General features: G+C 40.2%; 1 protein-coding gene across 4 annotated transcripts in view; it reads left to right on the top strand.

The window, feature by feature from the left end:
• Positions 1–19,605, top strand: part of CFAP96 (cilia and flagella associated protein 96) — a 183,967-nt gene that overhangs the window by 124,508 nt on the left and 39,854 nt on the right. The window contains exon 7 of one of the 4 annotated variants that reach the window (XR_014258393.1): positions 14,904–14,951. The exons of the other annotated variants lie outside the window; for them this stretch is intronic. The gene's annotated coding sequence lies outside the window, so the exon portion shown is untranslated. The remainder of the gene's footprint in view (positions 1–14,903; positions 14,952–19,605) is intronic. 4 annotated transcript variants of the gene reach the window in all.

Here is a 19,605-nt window from a genome sequence, read left to right as displayed (position 1 = left end):
GAGGAAAGAATGCAGTATATGTTATCAGTACTCTCCTGGGTAGAGTTTTCACTATCTGTGTGGCCTTCATGAGACTCTCCTGTTATTTTAAGTTAGTAGCAGCGCAGAAGAGGAGCAAAAGACATAGTGCAGGACGTCTTGGGTTTGAGGCTGGTTCCCCACTTAATGCCTCGATTTCTTACAAAAATGAGAATAATAATGGTACTCGGACTTCCCTGGCCTTCCAGTGGTTAAGACTCCTTGCTTTCACTGCTGAGGGCCCGGGTTCAATCCCTGGTCGGGGAACTAAGATTCTGAAAGACACTCGGCCCGGCCAAAAATTAAAAAAAAAGAAATGGTACTCACGTCAAAGGGTTGTTGTGAGGATTAGTTGACATTACAAAGGTGCTTCAGTAAGGCAAGGCGTTTTGAGGACATCTATTGTTTTGTCTGCCCAGCTTCTACAAGACAGAGAGAGACATTCACTTATGAGTGGGAGCATAAATAGAGAAGACACATAGACATGAAGCAGGAGAGTCCTGAAGAAACCATGAGGGAGCCATGAGTATGAGGAGCCAAAAGGCAGAGAAGCAAGGATGTGGGCTGTTTATCACACACAGATTGGTAGCATTCTCATATTTATATCCCTGAGGGGCAAGAAGGTAACCCAGTGCATTAATTTTCTATTGCTGAATAACAGGTGACCACAAACTCAGAAGCTTAAGACATATAAATTTATTATACCACAATTTCTGTGGATCAGGAGTTCAGGCACAACTTAGCTGGGTCCTGTGCTCAGGCTCTCACAGGCTGAAATCAAGGTGTCAGTCAGGGCTGTGGTCAGATGAGGCTCAGGGTCTTCTTCCAAGCTCATTGCTTGTTGGCAGAATTCAGTTCCTGTGGTTGTAGGACTGAGGCTCTCAGCTCCCAGAGGCTGCCTGTCATTCCCTGCTGCATGGCCCTCTCCACACATGGTAGTTTTCTTCTTCAAGGCCAACATGGGGCTCTCACTCCAGTCTTTTACTTAGGTGTCTTATGTAGCAATGTAATCAAGGAGTGACTATCTTACCATACTCACAGTTCTCTCCACATTCAAGAGGAGGGGGTTTTACAGGGTGTGTACACCAGGGAGTGGGAATCTTTGCGGCCATCATAGAATTCTGCCTACCACACCTAGTCTAGTCCCAGGGTGTCCCTAGAATCTTTCAGTTCTTGATCTGTATTCCAGCTTCCTGGCTTCCCACACAATTCCTGTGCCTCTCACTGCTAAATATTATAATTCCTTGAGTGAATCAAAAGACCCTATTTAACACATGTAAGAAGGAAGCATAAGAAAAACTTTCTCTCTTGTGATCTGAGGAATGAGCATTTCTAGTGAAAAAGGAAAAAGTACACATCAGACATTTTAATTACTCCTGATTTAAATATTAGTTTAATATGAATTTTGATTTCAGCAAAATAGTGATTACATGACCTAAAACTATAGTTCCTCTAAAGTCAGACTTTTTCGTCAAGAAAAATAGAATGCTTCAAGATCAATCCATTTTCCGACTATTTAGATGGAAGAATATTTTTCTATGATAAATTTCAGTTTAAAATTAGCCAATGGGACTACAATAGTTTTCTCTTTTTTCCTAACTCACTATGTAATTTTTCAATTTATGGGGAAGCCAGAAGATGAATTTCTTTGTAGAAAGTGAAACATAACATAAATATTTTCTCAGAAGAGGCCTGCACAGACAATATTAATTATAAGTGATGAAATGGTATAACCTTATGACATCTAATTTTGGCTGTGTTTTAGTATATTGATTGATGGAATTCAATTTCCTTTTTACTTTATTTAAACCCATTTTATGGTTCCTGAGCAAAAGCCTGAAAGCGAGCAAACATGATAAGACTAACGTGCACAAAGTACACATTCCTTTCCAAACTGGAAAGTACATACATTCCTTCTTTTTTTTTTCCTTTGGTTACTTGGCCAGATAAGCACAGACTGTACTTGTGAATAAGTCAAGAATAAAGTCATAACCTTCAGGAGTGCGATGTTGAAAATTAATTAATTTATGTGAATTTCCACGTAGATGAGATTCCATGGGAAGTCAGTACTGATGCACAGCACAGAGATGACTGTGCCTCTCACCCCTGGTTCGGGTCTCCTTGGGGCCCTTCCTTTCCTCCTGGCATTAGTGGGCTGCAGGAATCAGTGGATGGTGATGCCACCTCTGTCGCTGGGAGAACGTGGGGCAGACATGCTCCAAGTTTTCTAACGTTATTGTTTTTGCAGTGGATCTGGGTCTCTTTTCCTCAGATACTAACCCTCAACACGATAGGATCAATCTGCCCAATTTGCTCTTTCTTGTTCTCTTCCTTTCAATATGAAGGCAGCCCAGATACAGGTGGTGAGCAAACACTTGCTTCTGTTTTGCTCCGAGTCGTACTGGCACTTAAGTGATGGTATCTGTATCATGGGTAGACCCATGGGGTTCCCGGGAAGATGGAGCCTCTGAGCTGGATGCCAGCACTTCTGGCCCTGTAAGGCTGGCCCCTGCACCCTCAGGTCTCCCTGGTCACCAGCATCTCTGCTTCCCAAGGGGACTGAATGGACTTTTTACTTCTGGTGGTACCTCAAGCTTATGTTCAGCCAAGAATATCCCACACCAAAACTCCTTGAGTCCCAAGCCTTACAGCTCTTGGTGACACATCTCTTTCCATTACCGTGGGTAGCCATTTGCCTTTTAGCACATACACTGTGACAGCATGGCTGGAACATCAGCTGCACACTTGGCCCAGGATCCACAATTTTTCTACCTAGGCCCTGCTGTTGTGTCTGGATCCGTCCTCCGGGCACCCTTCTCCCGTCGTTATGATAAATGTCTTTACGGTCCTTTGCTGTTCTTGGGATTCACATAAGGTTATGCTAGTTCATCAGGCATATTTTGAAATCTTCGGCTTTTCAACAGAAAAGATCAGGACACTAATCAGTTTTCTTTTAGGTCCTCTGCCCCTTAGTAAGCTCATGGTTGCAAAATGGTACACAGGGAAAGGCAGCACCCAGTAACTTTAACAGCTGAAATGCAGATAGATATGTTGATGGGAGCTGACGTCTGTCTCCTCAGCCAGTGGTGTCCAGGACTCAAGATCTTGCCACGCTCTACAGGATGTGAGGATAAGGAAGGGATTTGAGTTGGATCCGTACGGTGATGACTGAGTGCTCACAACATTCTGGGTATAGCACCACTTACTTGCAGGTAACAGTGTCTCTGCTCTCAATAGTCCTCTCTGACTAGATTCCATTTATTTCTCTTTATGTGTTGAAAAGTTCTGCAGTTGCCAAGAGGCTTTGTGTGACTTGTTTATCAAGTGGCGTGATGACAGAGGGATTTTTCTCCAAAGCATTGCCATTATAGGCAGGGTTCTGTCACTCTCTTGATTCCAGAGCAATACCTTCATGTTGAAGTGACATTTCTTCCTGGAACATTTACTAACTGTCTCCTTAGGTGTGGACCTGTTCCTCTGAGTGATAAAATTCAGGTTTGGGGGCCTTAACAGTATTTTCTTCAGTGTTTCTTTCCTGTATTCCTGAAGCAAACCCCTTCTGGTTCTGAGGGAACCACACATCTCTCTGCATGCCAGAGGGTGTTTGCCAGTGCCTGCTCCTTGGGACCAGAGGTGAGCTTCTGGAAAAATATAACCATCCTGGGGCCAGAGAGGAGCTAAGTCAGAAGTTGCCAGATAGCTTGAGGAAGGAAAAGTACATTTATCAAGGATAAAATTGTGTTAGCCTGTCAGTATCCCTCTCTCCCTCTTTTGTTTTTCTGTCTCTATAGATTTACTTTTTCTGGACATTTTACACAAATGCAATCATACAATATGTGGTCTCTTCCCCAGTTTTAGAGGAAAAAGCATTCAGTCTCTCACCAATAAGTATGATGCTAGCTGCAGGTTTTTCATAGAATCCCTTTATTAAGTGGAGGAAATTCTTTCCGTCTCTAGTTTTTGAAACTTTTTATCATGAATGAGTGTTTGATATTGTCAAATGCTTTTTTTTTTTTGGCATGTATTGACATGATCATGTGGTTTTCATCCTTTATTCATATTATTATATTAAAATGATTTTACATTGATTTTTAGATATTAAGTCAACTTGTATTCCTAGGGGAAATTCTACTTGGTCATAGTGTATCATCCTTTTTATATGTTGTTGGATTCATTTTGCTAACGTTTTGTTGAGAATTTTTGCATCTAGACTCCTGAAGAATATTGGTCTGTAGTTTTCTTTTCTTGTGATGTCTTTGTCTGGTTTTAGTATTAGAGGAATACCAGCCTCATGAGATTAGTTGGGAAGTATTCTCTCTTATGTTTTGTGGAAGAGTTTTGAAGGAGTGGTGTTATTTGTCCTTTAAATATTTTATGGCACACACCTTTGAAGACCTCTGGGCCTAGTCTTTCTTTGAAGAAAGATTTTCAATTACTAATTCAAATTCTCTTTGTTATGGGTCTATTCATGTTTTATCATTTTCATTCAGTCAATTTTGTTAATGTGCACCTTTCTATGAATCTTCCTATTTCATTTAAATTGCCTAATTTGTTAGCATAAAGTTATTCATAGCATGCCCTTATAATCCTTTTACTTTCTGTAGGATTGGTAGTGATGTCTCTCTCATCTGTCACTCCTGATTTTAGTAATTTGAGTCATCTCTCTTTTTGGTTGGTCAGACTAGCTCAGGTTTCTCAACGTCAGCACTATTGATATTTGGGCCCAATAATTTTTATTATGGGGGCGCTTTCATGCTATGTAAGATGTTTAGCAGCATCCTTCCCTGGCCTTGGGCAACCACTCATCTGCTTGTTTGTCACTATGGACTTAGTTCACATTTTCTAGAATTTTATATAAATGGTATCATGCAGTATGGACTCTTTGGTGTCTGGCTTCTTTCATTCAGAGTTAATGATTTTAAGATTCACCTATGTTGTTGTATCAGTTGTCCAACCCGCCTCCTCCCCTGGCTTTTTTTTTTTCCTAAGTAGTATTTTGTAGGATGGATATTCCACAGTTTGTTTATCTTTACCTGTTGATGAAGAATTGAGCTGTTTCCAATTTTGGGTTATTATGAATAATGCTGCTTTGAACATTTATATATAACTCTTTGTGTGGACTTATGGTTTCATTCCTTTTGGGTGAATTCCTAGGAGTGGACTGACTGGATCCTATGGAAGGTGTATATTTAACATTTTAAGAGACTGACAAATAGTTTTTCTATGTGGTTGTACCATTTTGCCTACCAGCAGTGTATGGGAATTCCAGTTTCTCCACATCCTTGACAACATTTGGTATTGTCAGTATATATCAAATTTCCTTAAAGTGTAAATTCATGTAAATAAATGGTTGCAAATATAAACAATTATGTATATTACAGGTAATCCTGAAGAATTATTGTGTTTTAGTAACTGTAGTAGTTTTTAGATCTCCCCCTTCTTTTCTTCTCTTATGTTGTATTAAATTGGACACTTAGGAAAGAAAATTCATATTCTAGTCACTAGTGGACAGTTTAACCCATTATAGCTGAGGTTAACAAAAGGCACAACTGTTAGTATCCTAACAGTTTAAAAAAATTTATTTCTCAAATCTCTAATTACAATTGGGGAAGAATGGAGAAGAAAAAAAAAGTGATTAAAAAATTGTATGTGGAGGAGAGGGACTAGGTTGGAATATGGTGATTTCCACAATAGTTCTAATCATATATGGTCACATTGCTGTCCTCAGACCAGAGCTCCACCTTTAGATTTCAAAGGCTGGGCAGCCAAATTGTGCCAGACCATATCTATTAACCTCGAGTATGCTTTCCACTCAGTTTTCCATTTTCCACCATCACTCTCTGGCCATGTTAAGAGGGCCTCCTAGGAGATCAGAGGTCATGAGAAGTTGGCAGTAGCTGTAACTGATTCTCCAGTTTTCTCTGTAGGCCTTGATGCTGCCCATTGCTGCCTTTACTATTACGTTATCAGCAAACAAAGCAGCTGGAGTCGGGCTGGGTGAGTCGGAGGATGTGGGTGGGGTGATCACTACCGGCCATAGCGAGTGCCCTGGGAAGTCTTGAGTTCACGCGAGCTCCCCTGTATATGGTGAGGGTGTAGAAGAGCGCATGGGGCGCCAATGTAAGATGCGTGTGTAAAAGTGGAGAGAAAAAGGAGAAAAGAGGAAGAGGTGGAGGAAGAGAAAATAGAAGGAAAAATTTTGTGACCAAAGAAAAGAGCTTTTAAAAAATACAAACAATATACAACAAAGTTTCCCATTTTTACAGTAAAAATACTCACTATGACGTCTGCCTGCTCGTGCAATGGCATTTTTTTGGTGGTGGGGGGGGGACCAGCACCATAGGAGGCACCTGTTATACCCACATGTGTCAATGCAGCCTTACCTAAATCACAGCACGTGCAGGATGGAGGCTGGATGAAGAGGAGAAGCAGTCCTGACTTAGATCGGAAGCCTGGCTCTGCTGCTTACCGACCTCAGTTCCTCTGGGCCTCAGTTTCCTCATCTGTAATGCAGTGGAGATAATATCCTTATCAAAGGGCTATTGTGAAGATCCAAATGAGACAGCATGAAAGTTGGCACTCGATATAAAGGCTTTCTGTTTACCATATTTTTGCATTTTCCAGTTTTGAAACATTATTCATGAGGGTTCAGTTTTGAATAATCTCTTAATTGTCATATGTCTTCGAGGACATAGTGAGAAGATAGGATTAAAATAATTTCTTCTGGGTGTCTTTTACTTTAATTGCTTTGATTATTAGTAACCCTGATACTTGCAGACAGGCAGCACTTGAAGGATCATGGCTCACAAAGGTTTAATTCTTTCCACTCGATTACTGAAGCTTAGCATATTTTAGTTACCCTCATTTTAGGTTTCATACTATCTGGCCTTGCAGAATTGCACCAAACTGTCCTTCCCTCTTGAGGATTCTCTCCAGTTTTTTTCCATTAAACCCTGTAATGAGTTTTGTCACCAAGATGCCTGCTGTTTCCATGCCTACAAGTCCTGTTTTCCAAACTGGCTGTTCTCAGGCTGGCAAGAGTGAACTGATTTAACTCCAGAAACATTTTAAACTTCCTGAAAACTTCCGTAGCCAGGGGTACTCCCATAGATCCTCTACAGTATTCTTTTTTTTTAAAAACATCTTTATTGGAGTATAATTGCTTTACAGTGTGTGTTAGTTTCTGCTTTATAACAAAGTGAATCAGCTATACATATACATATATGCCCCCATATCTCCTCCCTCTTGCGTCTCCCTCCCTCCCACCCTCCCTATCCCACCCCTCTAGGTGGTCACAAAGCACCGAGCTGATCTCCCTGTGCTATGTGGCTGCTTCCCACTCACTATCTGTTTTACATTTGGTAGTGTCTATATGTCCATGCCACTCTCTCACTTCGTCCCAGCTTACCCTTCCCCCTCCCCGTGTCCTCAAGTCCATTCTCTATGCCCTCGTCTTTATTCCTGTCCTGCCCCTAGGTTCCTCAGAACCTTTTTTTTTTTTATATATATTCCATATTATGTGTTAGCATATGGTGTTTGTTTTTCTCTTTTTGACTTACTTCACTCTGTATGACAGACTCTAGGTCCATTACCTCACTACAAATAACTCAATTTCGTTTCTTTTTATGGCTGAATAATATTCCATTGTATATATGTGCCACATCTTCTTTATCCATTCATCTGTCTGTGGACACTCAGATTGCTTCCATGTCCTGGCGATTGTAAATAGTGCTGCAATGGACATTGTGGTACATGACTCTTTTTGAATTATGGTTTTCTCAGGGTGTATGCCCAGTAGTGGGATTGCTGGGTCGTATGGTAGTTCTATTTTTAGCTTTTTAAGGAACCTCTATACTGTTCTCCATAGTGGCTGTATCGATTTACATTCCAACCAACAGTGCAGGAGGGTTCCCTTTTCTCCACGTCCTCTCCAGCATTTATTGTTTGTAGATTTTTTGATGATGGCCATTCTGACTGGTGTGAGGTGATACCTCATTGTAGTTTTGACTTGCATTTCTCTAATGATTAGTGATGTTGAGCATCCTTTCATGTGTTTGTTGGCAATCTGTATATCTTCTTTGGAGAAATGTCTATTTAGGTCTTCTGCCCATTTTTGGACTGGGTTGTTTGTTTTTTTGATATTGAGCTGCATGAGCTGCTTGTAAATTTTGGAGATGAATCCTTTGTCACTTGCTTCATTTGCAAATATTTTCTCCCATTCTGAGGGTTGTCTTTTCGTCTTGTTTATGTTTTCCTTTGCTGTGCAAAAGCTTTTAAATTTCATTAGGTCCCTATTCTTTTCTTTTTCAAAGTCAAAGTTTCTGCTCTCTTTACAGATATGACGTTTTTCTGTCTATAATGTAGCATCCATCCAGGCTGTTCTGCAGTTGTCAACAAAAAACCCTGTCTTCCCACTCCTCCTCCTTTCCAGAATCTCTTGAATGCTTTGATCTCCAGCTGCTTTTTCAGTGATTTTGGTTTCCAGAAATTTTACCTGTTCTGGATGAACATGTAATCCTTGAACTGCCTTGGCGATGACTTCCCATGGTGTCTGACACTGAAGACTAAAAATAGCAAGCTGAAGCCCAAAGCATTCTCCAAGGAAATAAGGTCGAATAACGTAACTGGATTATTCTTGGTTATCTTGCAGATATCCGTGTGACCAGACGTCTGCAAATGGCAGTGAGATCATTTCTAGTCGCCTTTTAATCTGTTGGCAGCTGGCTTCTGAAAGCTTCTTGAGAGTTTTTTCTTTTATTTCCCCAAGCCAAAGGCAGCCAGCAGTTTTGAAACTTTCCATACTGGGTTATCATTTTGACTTTCACATGTAACTTTGTAAGGTTCCTTTTCCTTTCTTTCCTCGTATTAGGCTTGTTTTGGGGGGGGAGGGGAAGGTAGCATTCTACTTTTTCACAGTGGTTGCTATGAAAGCATCTTCTCTTTTTATAGGTCCCTAACAAATAGTGACAGCTGAGAGACAAATATGGTGTGGTGTTTGCAGGAGGAGGATGGAAGGCGGCCAGCAATTAGCAGCCTCTGAGCACCAACGCTCTCAATGAGGCTTCTGAGAGGGGGTGCTGGCATCATGCTTCCACAGATTGCTTGCAATAATTTAAAAAGGGGCTTGCCTCATGCCTTCAACGGCAAATGTATTTCCAGAAATCAGCCAGGGTTGTATAACTTGATAGGATTGTAAAATGACATAATCTTTTCTTTTTCAAAGAAGCCTCTGCTTATGAACAGGAGCCAAATCTCCATATGGTCTATATCTATTTTTAGAACAGGGTTCTAGGACCTTCGGGTCAGAGGCTGGAGTGTCATCAACCAATAAAGGGAAGCCAGGAGTAGTTTCATTCATGTTCACCCTTTGTTTGGGGGCCTTTAGTCCATTCTGCTGGTGTTGCCCTAGAGCAGGGTGGTGTCGATTGGGCTGGAGTTTGGAAAAGCATTATGCAAAGAAAAGAGAAAATGAAGTTGTCTTTCTGTCTACTACTAATATCTCTGTGGGTATTTGGATTCTTCATTTCCTAATTACAGTATAAAAGAAATGGTTACCTGGGATAAAACAGAAGGCCCTGAAACGATGCTTATTGAAAAGGAGGCCAAGTGGAAGGGGGATGAGCATCTAGTCTTCTGTCAAGGAAAACAGAGAGCGATGGGTGACGGCGGGGGTGGTGACAGTGAGGACCTCTTCTAATGCCCTTCACACGCGTATCCACTCATTCAGTGCCCGCCACAGCCCTGACGGGTAGGCCCTGTAATGACTGCAGTTTACAAGGGAACAGAGGGCACATGTAACTTGTCCAGGATACGCAGTAAATGGTGGAGCTGTGGTCTGAATCCAGGCAGCTTGGTTCAGAACCAGTGCTCAGAACCATGGCACTCTGTTGCTTCTATTGGGAGGCCTCGGTTCTCAAAACCTCAACTCGTGTTCTCCATCTTTTAGTTTGACCGACAGCACTTCTGGTTCGGGGGAGACTGCCCTGAAAAAACCTTTCCACCGATTTAGTGGGGAGAATGCCTTGCTTGCCTCTCTTTTTTTCCCTAAACCTCCTCTAAGGGGACACTGTGTGTGTAAAATCCTGAAATGACTGTGGAGGAAACACATGAAACTTTGATATGCTAAGAATGGTAAAGGATTTTCCCCAACTCTGTACACAGTACACAATGTGAGCTTCTCAGTTCAGTACCACTACCTCCGGATTTTCTTGAACCCAGGAGTGCCTGGATTTATGTTTTCTGGGGTCTGAATTATGTCAGAAACCATCCATAGGCACGTGGTATCAGGTCATCAGTGGAGAAAAATTCAAGTTCCTATTGGAGCGACTTCAATCCCACTGGAGAGCTGAGATACATATATGTCAATAGAAAACTGATTAAGCAGGGTTTGTCCTTGGCTTCAGGATGAAATTCAAATTTCTAGTCATCAAGGTCCCTACTTGCCTTTTCATCCTTTTGTCGATGATTCTGCAAATGTGATTCTCTCTGCCTTTAATCCCTTCTTGTCCTTCTTCGCTTCGGAACCTCTAGTGTCAATTTTCTTCTTTACTAGCTCAGATGATTATACAATACTTTAAATACTTATTTAAAAATAAACCTGAAGAGCAAAATACTGGGAACAACATAAATTCCCATAGACAGGAGCCTACTTGAAACTGTTTGGGGCTGAACGGAGACTTCTTTTTATTTTATACTCATGTGGTTATTTTATAAAATTTGCATGTTATTTTTGAAAAGAAATCTAGCTAATTAAAAATGACAAGACTTCAATTACTTTTAATGTTTATTGAGCATACCTTTTATGTGGCAAGGATACGAGGGAGGCCTTGGGAAGCTTCTCCCCGGGCAGTGAGGGACAGGTGAGATTTATAACGTATGAGAGATGATACACATACAGTGGCTTATAATACAGCCTGAAAATGCTCCACTGGCAGCAAGACTCACTTGTCATGGGAGCACAGAACAAGCAGTGGAGGGTGAGGAGGGGTGGGAGCATTAAAGAAAGGTTTACAGAGGAGATAATATTTTAGCTGAACTTTGAAGGATTTATTCACCCATTCAAAACATATTGTTGAGTGCCTACTATATGCTAGACTCTATGACAGGCACAGGGTGGACAGTGGGGGAAAAAAGGCCCAGGCCCACCGTCACTGTGGACACAGAGGATCGTGAGCTGGCAGAGGCCAGGAGTTGGCAAGAGGAGGCTGCCGTGGGCAGTGATCTGGGTGGCTGAAGGCAGTGTCGGGCTCAGATGTCAGCGTCAAGGGAAGCCGTCGTCTGCCAAGAGTCCAGTTGGGACCAGTTGTGCCGAGCGGCACAGATCCAGAGGCCAGCGTTGTCAGGCCACTACTGTGCTGAGGCCAGCAGAGGAGGACAGCTCCCCCTCCCACCAGTGCTAGGACTCCTCAGGTTTCTGCTGTACCCAGATCAACATGGGAAGGAAGAAGGACGGGGAGAAGCAATCCGTTACTGAGTGTACTTTAAGCTTAATGAGTCTTTACCAAAATTAAGTTCTCTTAAACTGGAAACATCTGAGATATTAATTGCTAAATTTGAGCTAAAGTAAATTTTTACTGCCACCCAATGGGGTAAGAGTTCATAGGGGAAGTTTGGTTGGTTACACAGTATATGATCCAACTGGTACGAAATAGCTAAAATAGGCAAATGCATAGAAACAGAAAGTAGATTAGAGGTTACCAGGGACTCGGGGGAGGGGAGAGTGGGGAGTGACTGCTAATGGGTGAAGGTTTCATTGTTTTTATATTTTTATTTTTTTTATTTTTTAACATCTTTATTGGAGTATAATTGCTTTACAATGGTGTGTTATTTGCTGCTTTATAACAAAAGCAGCAACTTTGCGTCTCCCTCCCACCCTCCCTATCCCACCCCTCTAGGTGGTCACAAAACACCGAGCTGACTCCCTGTGCTATGCGGCAGCTTCCCACTAGCTATCTATTTTATGTTTGGTAGTGTATATATGTCCATGCCACTCTCTCACTTGGTCACAGCTTACCCTTCCCTCTCCCCATATCCTCAAGTCCATTCTCTAGAGAAAACCATAATTCAAAAAGAGTCATGTACCAAAATGTTCATTGCAGCTCTATTTAGAATAGCCAGGACATGGAAGCAACCTAAGTGTCCATCAATAGATGAATGGATAAAGAAGATGTGGCACATATATACAATGGAATATTACTCAGCCATAAAAAGAAACGAAATTGAGTTATTTGTAGTGAGGTGGATGGACCTAGAGTCTGTCATACAGAGTGAAGTAAGTCAGAAAGAGAAAAACAAATACCGTATGCTAACACATATATATGGAATCTAAGAAAAAAAAAAAAAGGTCATGAAGAACCTAGGAGCAAGACGGGAATAAAGGTTTCGTTTTGGAGTGACAAAAATGTTCTGGAATCAGACAGTGGTGATGGCTGCCCAACTTTGTGAATATACTAAAAACCACTCAATTGGACACTTAAAAGGGACACGGTATGTGAATTACGTCTCAATAAAAAAATACATGCAAAAGATTAGATCAGTTAAAGAACATAGGGCTTCCCTGGTGGCGCAGTGGTTGAGAATCTGCCTGCCAATGCAGGGGACACGGGTTCGAGCCCTGGTCTGGGAAGATCCCACATGCCACGGAGCAACTGGGCCCGTGAGCCACAATTACTGAGCCTGCGCGTCTGGAGCCTGTGCTCCGCAACAAGAGAGGCCGCGATGGTGAGAGGCCCGCGCACCGCGATGAAGAGTGGTCCCCACTTGCCGCAACTAGAGAAAGCCCTCGCACAGAAACGAAGACTCAACACAGTCATAAATAAATAAATAAAAGAACGTGAATTTCTTTAAAAAAAAAAAAAAAAAAGAACATAAGGAAGCTACGACTTTCTTTATACATCTGAGTAGTTATATGAGTAAAGTCCCCTCCAGATGATAATTGTTAATCAAACATTGATTTTCCAAACATCCTAGTCTGGTACCATGTTGGATAACAGTCTACATATAGCTTTTACATTATTTCTACCAAAAGAATAAACTTCAAGAAAACCCAAAAAACTCAACTACTAATCAGAATTCAACTCAACTACCACTTGGAGCAAAAAGTACTTAGATAACTATGCAAGAATAAAGCAATCCACAAGGTGTATAAACTCAATGTGAAATGACACTTGTAAATTCAAAACCTTTTGGTTAAGTCAGTGTTTTATCTTTCTGATTTCTTTTATCCTTTGAAGATAAGAAATGACAAACATGTTCTAAATTAGAGTCCTTCTTACTGCTATTCAATGTACTGATTCAGAACAAATTTTTGAATTTTTAAAATTTTCCTTCTTTACTTTTACGTCTATTGATATTGCTATCACAGAAAACTTGTATGTGGAAAATAAATTACCATCATTCTGCTTTAAGAGCAAGACTGGAAGTGGGCCATTTCTCATATTGTTTTTATCATTCCTGCAGTTGGCTTGGCTTGGAGCCTCATAGTTGTCATGGACCCCACCACTTCCTTCCATCCTTAATCCAATCATTGGCCAAGTCTTGCTTATTTTATTTTTATAACCCCTCTCACGTGTATTCCACTGCTGCTGCCTTAATTTAGACTATCCTGGGGACTTCCCTCATGGCGCAGTGGTTAAGAATGCTCCTGCCAGTGCAGGGGACACGGGATCGATCCCTGGTCCGGGAAGATCCCACATGCCACGGAGCAACTAAGCCCGTGCGCCACAACTACTGAGCCTGCGCTCTAGAGCCCGCGAGCCACGACTACTCAGCCCACACGCCCACAACTACTGAAGCCCGCGCGCATAGAGCCTGTGCTCCGCAACAAGAGAAGCCACTGCAATGAGAAACCTGTGCACCGCAACGAAGAGTAGCCCCCGCTCGCCACAACTAGAGAAAGACCGCATGCAGCAACGAAGACCCAACACAGCCAAAAAAAAAAAAAAAATTTAGACTATCTTTCCCCCCACCTGGACCAGCATGGCTGCTGGCTTCTTGGCTTCCATCTTGCTCCCTCTAAAGCCTCCAGGGTCGTCTTCTTAAAGCTTTGTGCCACCCAGCTCACTTCCTACACACTCTTTTTTGAATTGTTTTATTTTATTTAATTTTTTATTGAAGTAGAGTTGATTTACAATGTGTGCCAACCTCTGCTGTACAGGAAAGTGACTAAGTTTTACACACACATATATTCTTTTTTTAATATTCTTTTCCATTATGGTTTATCCCAGGTGATTGGATATAGTTCCCTGTGCTGTACAGTAGGACCTTGTTGTTTATCCATCCTAAATGTAATAGTTTGCATGTACCATCCCCAAATTTCCATTCTATCCCTCTCCCTCCCCCCATCCCTTGGCAACCACAAGTCTGATCTCTATGTCTGTCCCATACACTCTTACAACACGCTTTCCTTGATTAAATCATCACTTTCTTCCGTACCTCGGTTTATCTTCTTTACAAAGCTATATTATTTTCAACATTTCTTTCCTTTCTTAATTCTTCTTCTGTGTGAACTAGAGAGTTTACACCTTTAAATGCTTCTAAAATGAAGAAACAGTCTTTTCTTTTTTGAAGCTCCTTAATCATATACCATTCATTTTTCCTGTAGGGTGAGAGTTACCCCTGTCAGCTGCTTGGAACCCTTTCTGGAGCAAGACGGTAGAGAAATAAACTACAGACATTGGTGTCTTGATTATTTATCTTGGTTTCCAGGAAGTTTTATGCCCGTAGCAGGAAGACTGTGTGTGTGTGTAGCATAATTATTTCTGTCTGAAGAAACTCGAGTATGTAGAGAAATATCATATTATAAGTACACAGGACATTTTAGTTCTTATCTCTCAAATTTTGTCTATATTTTGCACTGGTTTCTAATTACCTTCATTAACTTTTAGCGTCCTCCAAGTCTCAGTTCACCTTTTCCTGGTGTCTGTTTTATCTGGGTACGTCCTTAGGCCGACTCTTTTTCTTAAATAACTTTATAATGGAGATACAGTTTAAAAATATTTAATTTTTTCCTTTCTTGAGTCAAAAACCTTTGCCACTTCTGCCCTCAGTATTCATTTACATATAATTTTTATAGGAGAAATGCCAAGAGAAAGACCATAAAATCATATAATATTATTAATATTATATGATTGAAAAACAGAAGGATATAAACCATTGTTTTTGCAAGCTATCTCTTGAGAAAGGCTTCCTACTTCCCATTATCAGATTAATAACTGAGCATAGATGCCTCTGTTCAGAGAGTTTTTTAATAGTGCAGAGAGAGAGCGCGGCATATTTAGCGGAGTAGGTGTGGGGAGGGGCTGGGTATAGTGGAAGTAAAAGCAAAGCTGGGCCATGTTCTGTCCTGGGAAATGGAGGAAAGATGGAGAAGGAGAGGAAGAATGAAGAGAGTCAGGTGTCTCTTGATTTCCCCCCCAGAGGCCTATGATTTCAGGTGAATTAACTTCAAGAGAGTCTGGACCTCAGGCACATCAAAGTAAGCTGGGCAAAGCAGTGTGATCAGGCAGAGAGGGGGCCCTGGGGTTTAGTTTTGCCAAGCTACTGTCATTCTTTGTCCGATGGGGATGCAGAATTGAGAAGTGAGGAATCTACAGTAGCGCACATGATGGTAAGGTGAGGTGACCCCACAGCAGAGGCTGGAGGAAGGGCACGACAGATGTTCAGGAGTCTGCAGCCTGCAGAAGCTAACATGAGGCTGAGTCAGCCAGGAAGTGACCATCCTGAGCAAACCAAGGGCGATCAGGTCGCCAGTTACACCATCCTCAGATTTCAGCCCTGAAGGCCAGGAGACCCCCAGGGGACAAGGGACACAGCCCTGGAGACCAGAAGAGGTAGAGGACATCCTGCCCAAGACCCCAGGTCTTTCCCACTAACATGAGGACATTAAACCCTCCTTCTTCGCATTCATCTGGGAGCTGTCTTGGGAAGGAAGCATAGGAGGGGAGGCTGTTCAGAAGGGCTAAGCATTTTCATCCTGATGAGTGATTCTTTCCTAATATGAGTGCCTAAATCTTTGCAACAGATTGCACTCAAACAGGGTTAGACATTTGATTAATTTTACATATGTATTTACATAATACATAAATACATATTTTGTTATAAATATATATACACAGATTATGTGTATGTATATATATATATTTCTATTAACCAGAAGGTGGCGATTTGAAAGCCACAGTAGTTAAGAAATTACATATTTTAGGCTTTTTTAACTTGGGTGTAAATTAAATCTTTGACTTCATTACAACTTTTTCTTTATATCAAAAGAAATACATCTTAATTATAAAAAGTTAAAAAAATAAAAGTAATCACTGAAGATATGGCCATAGTCAACATTTTTGTGAATATTTTTCTAGTCTTATTTCGGTGTCTATACAGTCATGTGTTAGGTTGAACCCTATGAAATGACTGGTATTTGACTGTTTTTGTCTTATAAAATTGTGATTTCATAGGACAAACCTAATACATTTGTTTTAGGTACACACACACCCCTCTATTATCTAGGCATATGTAAAAATATACATTCTTACACAAATGGGATCACATTGTTTTGTAGCATTTTTTCACTTAACAATTAATTGTGAACATGTTTATACATCATTAAATATTGTTCCATGAGGCTTTTTAAAATGATTACATGGTATTCTATAGTAAAAAGTGCCACAATTTAACAATTCCCCTATTGTTAGATATTTAGGTTTTTTATAATTATTTGATGTCAGAAATAACATCACAATCATATTTGTAGCTAAAAATTTGAACTCATTCATAATTTGTGGTGACTAAATACATATAGAATAAATCTATAGAAATAATAAAGATATATTAGAAATATATGTATTTATATTTATTATTATATATTATTAAATATATTATTATATATATGTAGAATAAATACAGTGAAATGGCATTATTAGCAATGAATATATGGTACTTACAAGTTTTTGTTATGAATTGTCAAATTGTCATTGAAAAATTTTATCTAAATTGATAAAATGTAAATTTATTCCCACAAACATGATAAGGAAATGAACTTTTGCATGGTTGCCAATTTGCTAGATAAAAAATAATAACATTTTATTTTTGATTCCTGAGATTGAATAATTATTTATATGCTTAATAGTTCCATGTTTATTTTGTCTTTATCTTTTAAAAAAAACTGTCTCCTCCTGCCCTTTGTTTTGTGCTGTATGAATCTTCCCACAAAGGAGACTGAGCTCATTGTCTGGCCTCAAGTCACTAATTCCTGTTCCCTCCCCAAGGGCAGAATTTCTCTGCCCCAGAACCAATGTTTTTGAATTTCCATTTCTTTGAGATCCATATCCAGTTGCCACTCAGTCTGCTGGTATTTCAGGAAAACATTTCCCCTAAAGATTTCATGGACAGTTTAGAAATGGAAGGAACTTGATGATTCAATTGATTTTCTTCATTTTACCAATGAGGATATTGACCTTTTGGCCATTTCAGTAACTTTCAATGTCACAGATCACATGAGGAAAATTCAGGGCCCTATAATGGCGCTCTAGGCTTCTGTTTTGGTTGTATAATATATCCATCACCCCCAGTCCCACTATGGTTTCTGCAGATAGACTAGATCTCTGTGTTGGAACCGTCAAAATAGCTTATGGCTGGTAGCACTTTATCCACATTTCCTGCTCTGTTCTTTTTCTATTTCTAGCTTCTAACTCTGTTTTTATGTCACTTCCTTCTTAAGAACAATTAGCTTATATGAAAAATTACAATACCTCCTGTTTTATATGGTACAATATATGCTTTAAAAATCTTATTAATTAAAAACAGTTTTTAACGCTCTATTCTGACTGTCCTCTTCAAACATCTAGACCCTAAAACTTGGTAGTGCAGCCAAGAGGAGCATTTACAAGTAAATCCAAATGTTTAAGGCTAATTAAATCAGTGAAAATGGTAACTTCAAAAGGAAAAGAAGGGCAGGGAACTAGCTTTTATTTAGTGCCAACTATGTGTTCAATTCTGCTTTTATATTTTTATCTCCTTTACTCCTCAAACATTATGTGATTTTTTAAATTGTATCCATTTGCAAGCTAACTGAAGTTGTCACCAGTTCAGGGCCACTTCCTTAGAAACCTGAGTCTGAATTTGAACAATATGCTTTTCATACTGTTTTACTGATTTGTGTTGGCAAAGCAAGGCATTCGTTCTATTATACTTTTTCTTTTGGTAAATTCTGAATTCCAGAGCGATCCTCAAATAATATGTCATTATCAACACCCACACACAGTCAAAAAGGAGGCTTAGCTACATTTGGATTTGAAGTTTACACTGTGGTCTTTGTTGTTTCTTTAAATCTTTTCTTGCCGGGAAAAATAGCTCCTGAGGTAGGAATATTATTCACGACCCCATTTAGAAAATAGGTCATTTCATCTATGCATCATCAGTGTTGAGAAGTATGCTGTGGTTTTCAATACAGCTGTCTAGCAATTTATCTTTAATAGTGAAAGAAATACCAAGCCCGTTAATCCCGGGGCAGATGTCTGCTAAGCATGTTGTCATATCATCTGACAACTGACCAAAGGCATAGCGGTGTGCGTTGAGGGATGTTGGGTGGATGGGAAGAGTAGATAGCACTAGCTCAGAGTTCATAAGCATTTTGAGATTCTTTCATTAGAAGAGAGAAGGAGAGAAAGAGAATGAGGGAGAGGGAGAGAAGATTATATGTTAGGGGCCTCATTACAAATACTTTGAACAAGTAGTACAGTGTTTTTCCTAGGGAGTAGGTCAAAGATCAGCTTGCTAATTCTAACTCATTTCTGTCTGCCAATAACTATCTTTCTTAGTGAAGAGTTGGGGAGAAAATGCCAGTAATTCTAGGCAGAAACCTACACTATCAGTAACTCTGATAAGCTATCTAACAACTGCTTTGTTTGTACAGGAGCAGCCTTTGAAGGGGGTATTCTTACTAAAAAAGTAAGCCTACAGATGGCCAACAGACACATGCAAAGATGCTCACCATTTTGAATTAAACATCTTCTATCGATATTGAGTCACCAAAATGAGCTCAGTGGAATGATCAAAAAATATCTTGCTGTGTCAGAGCTCTGTGTCTCAGGCCCCAGGGGTGCTTAGTTGAGAAGTCGGCAGCATTCAGTCAGGAATCTTCAAGCCAGGATGCCTTGAATGTGTGGTCTTGATATCCTATTCCTTGTATCAAAACTCATTTGCAGAAAAGCCCAGGGGTACTGGCTCAAATATAGGCTAGAGTTTTTTGAGCAACAAAAGTAAAAAAGTGCTACGGGTTGGCATTGCATTAGAGACCCAATAAAATCAATGTTTATGCCAATCTAATTCTGAGACCAATTTTAGTTGATATAGTTAAAGAATAGTGAGTGAGTTTTTAGAAAAGGTATGCTGATTCCTTGCCATTTTTTGTCCAAGGGAATTTTTCCAGGATAAGTATTATCTATAAATTCTTGAGCCTATACCTCATCATGACCTTATCAATACTTACACCCTTAGGAAAAACATTGATATTTCATGAGTATCCAGTCAACAACTTCTGATACCATTAGCTTTCATTTTCTACCTTTTTGTATTTTAACTGTCCGTATGTAT

This window comes from Balaenoptera physalus (genome assembly GCF_965194825.1).
Source record: "Balaenoptera physalus genome assembly, chromosome: 21".
Taxonomy (NCBI): domain Eukaryota; kingdom Metazoa; phylum Chordata; class Mammalia; order Artiodactyla; family Balaenopteridae; genus Balaenoptera; species Balaenoptera physalus.
Note: the sequence above shows the minus strand (reverse complement) of the source record. Positions and strands in the feature narration are given on the sequence as shown.